The following is a 4543-nucleotide window of genomic DNA, read 5'->3' as shown; positions in this document are numbered from 1 at the left end:
GATTCCATATTATTTGTCACATTAGGTGCTAAGATGGTAAATCCTTACAACTTATTACTATTGTCTAATATAATTATGCAATACAAGCAAATATCGAATACGATGTGGAAAAATATGAAGCAAAAAAAAAAAAAAAAAGATAGTCAGGTGAGATTGAAACAAAACAAAATAGTTAGTTGTTTTCAATTCGTTTTTGATCATATTTCGATTACACTACTTCTGTACTCCAGGATCATTGTCTAACCAACTTTTTGACGTACTATGAAATGTCGAGAATAATTTATAAAACTTTTTCCTATGCTGATCGTTCGGTGAATCGATTTATCCAAGTTATAAGATTCAAACTTTACAATATTTGATAGACATTCATCATAATAAATTCAGATGCGCATACGATAATTACATCAGCTTTCGCTTCATCTGTAGCAGTACATCTCGAATTAAAACCTGTCCTTTTTTCTGTTCCTTGAATTTCGTGTATCAAATTAAAAAGCTTTGTTTCAATTGTCCTGCGTGCGAAAATAAAAGCTTCGATTTACCACAGGGATAGCTAAATAATGTTATATTGATTAAATAATACATAATAATAACAATAATAATATTATTATTGTCGTATCAAAAAAAGTTATTTTTGTTTTTGATTGGATAATATATACTTTGATCTCAAAAGAAAAAACCGAAGAAGAAATGAAAGATTTGGAAAATTGTTTCCAATTTCAGAATATCATGAACATAATTTTCCTTTTCTTTCCCTTTCTTACTATCACCATCTTATCACTAATTCCTGCTACATCATTACATTTCTTTATTACTATACTATATCATTTCCTTTTAGGTGTGCTTCTCGTTTATCCAATTATATCTTCTCATTGCCATTTCCTTGAATATTCCTGTTTACATATACTATCAAATCTAAAACAAGAGAAAAAAGAAGAAAAAGAAAGGAAAAGAGTGATAATTTTTATTTTATATATATGTGGTTTGTATTATTAAGGATATTAAAAAATTTAAAAAAAAAAAATTAAAAAAAAAAGACAAAATATTAAGATATATGTCATAACAGATACAATTAATAATGATCTCATATCAGAAATTCTACTATTTTACGTAGAATATACATGATTTCTGGTTTAATTTCTTAATTTCTCTTCATTCTAATTTTTTGTTGATCATAAAAATCATAGCGAAAAACATAAGCGATCGCTTATTAATTATTATGAAAATTATATTATGAAAATTATACAAGAATGTTTATGTTAAAGTGTAATAAAGAGAAATAATTAAGAAAAAGAGTGAAAGAAAAGAAAGTGCGATGGATAAAAAAAAATTATAATTAACTGTATAAACAAATACAACATACTTGGCCAAAACAAAATCAACGGGTGTCTCGAAATCGTTCAATTAGGGTCTTCTTTAAATACAAAAGAAGAACATAGGAGAAGAATAAAAAAAAACAATATGAAGAAAAATATGCTGATACGAGTTAATATATGATGTAATGATACTACACTGAATATTATGTGTGTGTATAATGAATCTTACTCGGATGAATGAGTATCGTTCATTGCATTAAACAGGTAGTGGGGCCGCCGTCACATAAATATATCTTCATGCGTCCCTAGCAACAGTGCTATTATAACACTATTAATGCTCTGTGGTGGTAATAATGTTTATCATTATATTATGGTTATTATTACGCATAACGTAATTATAGGAAATGGAAGGTAAATAGTAAACGTCATCTGCTGTTTCGGCTGAAACTAGTATGATGTATTAAGTATTCTATTAGATGAACACTCGATAATACGTATAAGAAATGTTCATTTTAATTGAACATTTGAAAATCTTTCTTAACGGGGGGATTTCAACAAGTGTTCAATATATATATATATATAGCGATGATATCGTAATTGAAACGGTCCCCTATATATACAGACGTAAATTTCGATAAAAGTTCGTGAAAATTGTTGCGAGAGTTTTCAGCTCTATTGATTCCAGGGAGCGCTTCAATTATTATCTAAGATATATTGTTATAATAATTTAAAGCCTATTTTCAAATTTGATTTATGATAATTGCAATATACGACACAAAACTATTATATGACATACAACAATGAAGTAAATAAATAAATAAATAAAATAAGTAAATAAATAAATAAGTATATATATATATATACATATATATATACACGCACACGCATACACATGCACACAATAAATAAACAACATATAAGCAAGCAAACAAATAGAATTAATCTTGCCTGCTGTACATATTCTCTAATTTATTAACAATCATTTACTTTCATAAGAATTATTTAAAGAATTAGCTCATTCATTTTTATATGTTTCATTTTTTTAAATGTATTTTTCAATGTTTTTATCATCCGTTCAATATTTTAGAATAAAAGAGGTCAAGTTTTAAGATTAGATATATTAATAATAACAATTCTTATTATTATTGATTACTAAAAATTATTTGATTTTCAAAAAAATCTTGCATTATAATTAAACTTATTTCATATATTTTATATTATTTAAATATTTTTCCAATTTCTTACTTCAAATCTATATGTTTTTTTTTCATTATTCACGAATATAATATTATTATTATCAACTATTATTATGTTATTCATAATAATAACAAGAATAATAGGAATTAAATTAAATTTTCAATTCAAGATGGATTAATTACAAAGAGTGTAAGTGTTACATAAAACAAAGTAACAAGTCATTTTATTATCATAAAAAAGTATTTAATTTAAGATATAAGCTTACACGTTAATAATACCAAAAAAAAAAAACAGAAAACTTATAACTTTAAATATAGAAAACATTTCTATAACATCCATTATTATATTAAATAACAAATTATAAAAAATCCAAAAACTTGCATTTCGCATTCTTTCGTATCGGCTGAACAATGAATAATATTTGAAAAAAAAAAACTATTTAGCATTATTTTAGTAATATATAAGCAAAATAGCAATGATAATAATATTATTATGTAAATGTTTTGATTTTATATTTCAATTTGGAAAAAAAAACAAATATCGCATAATTCACTAGTCAGCCGAAGCGATTACGGTTTAATATTTTCATCATACAATAGAAATAATAAATATTTACATGTGACACATTTATACAAAAAGTTAGTACATGAAAAAAAGGAGTTGGCATGATTGTCGAATTCTTGCAATGCTTCTCTCTGAATCGACAGTATGCAATATATTTAAATAGTATTATAATATAAATGCATAAAACATATTTTATCATTCGTTATTTTTTCTCTTTTTTTTTTTCGTTAAATAATTGAAAACTAAAAAAAAATTTAAGAATAAAATACAAGAATAAAATTAACGATTTATCAAAAATAGTTAATATACATGAAAATCATATTCAAAAAAGATATAATGCAATTATGCTTGTAGTCGATTAACAGAGAGAGAGGAATCAAGTTTCAAAAGTTATGAAAAATGTTTAGTATTGATTAAAATTAATTTTCTATACACATTTAAAGTGTATATATATATTCATATATACACAGTTTGTGCATTTAATATATTTTTGCATACACACAAAATGTATGTATATTGCGTGCAGCATACATAGTACCTATATGTATTTTAATTTTTCTTTTATATCTTTTTGTTTCTGTGTGCCTATTTGTCTGCTCTTTATCTATCCTATCTCCTTGCCTGGTGTTCACTTTATATATTTGTCTATTTGTCTATATGTGTATCTATCCTATCTATTTATGTATTTATTTATTTTTTATCAACTTATCTATCTATATAGTTACTTATATGAATTTTAAATAAATAAAAATAAAGTATAACTTTTTAAAAAATAATTCCTAATTTATACTTTTTGCATATCGATTTGCAAAATAATGATAAATAAAGCTATTTGTACATAGCGCAGAAGATATATCCTGTATATTTTATAAGCTAACTACATTCGTAAGAAATTAAACTTCTGTTTTAAATTCTCAATGAATCTCTCTCTCTCTCTCTCTCTCTCTCTCTCTCTCTCTCTCTCTCTCTCTCTCTCTCTCTCTCTTTCATTGTTCATTTCAATCATTCTGAAAATTTTCAGTTTTTTTATTACATTTTTATATGCTTTGCTAATAAAAAATAAAATTTCACGTTGCAAACTCGTTGAAAACGTATTTAACAAATCTCAAGTTATTCTTGATAATCTGCTAATCTCATTTGTTTACATAATCAATATACATATATGGGTACTCATTTTAGATTTTATGCATAACGATTTTTGGAACAAATATTTTGTTCTAGAATAATAATAATAAATTTCACTTATTTCTTTTGAGTAAAAATGGTGACAATACATTTCAAAAGGACATAGATTCCATATATACACGCATGCTCACACATATTCACGTGATGCATACAACACATTTGATTTAAACTCATGACGTACAATTTCTCGAAGATTATCATTATTATTATTCTTTTCTTTCTTTTTATTTAACTTATTAAGGACTATGCAGGAATATTATATAAAAGTTGCACAAACGCAACAT

General features: G+C 24.6%; 1 long non-coding RNA gene across 1 annotated transcript; it reads right to left on the bottom strand.

Annotated features, from left to right (window-relative positions):
• Positions 1–547: 547 nt before the first annotated feature.
• LOC147658205 (uncharacterized) lies at positions 548–1568 on the bottom strand. The gene is made up of 2 exons (XR_015290826.1): positions 1361–1568; positions 548–912 (listed from the first exon to the last, which is right to left on the bottom strand). It is a non-coding gene; the product is annotated as an uncharacterized LOC147658205 (long non-coding RNA).
• Between the last annotated feature and the right edge of the window lie 2975 nt (positions 1569–4543).

Source organism: Apis florea, unplaced genomic scaffold (assembly GCF_048593485.1).
Source record: "Apis florea isolate Af1SG1 unplaced genomic scaffold, ASM4859348v1 contig_2293_pilon, whole genome shotgun sequence".
NCBI classification, from domain to species: Eukaryota; Metazoa; Arthropoda; class Insecta; order Hymenoptera; family Apidae; genus Apis; species Apis florea.
Note: the sequence above shows the minus strand (reverse complement) of the source record. Positions and strands in the feature narration are given on the sequence as shown.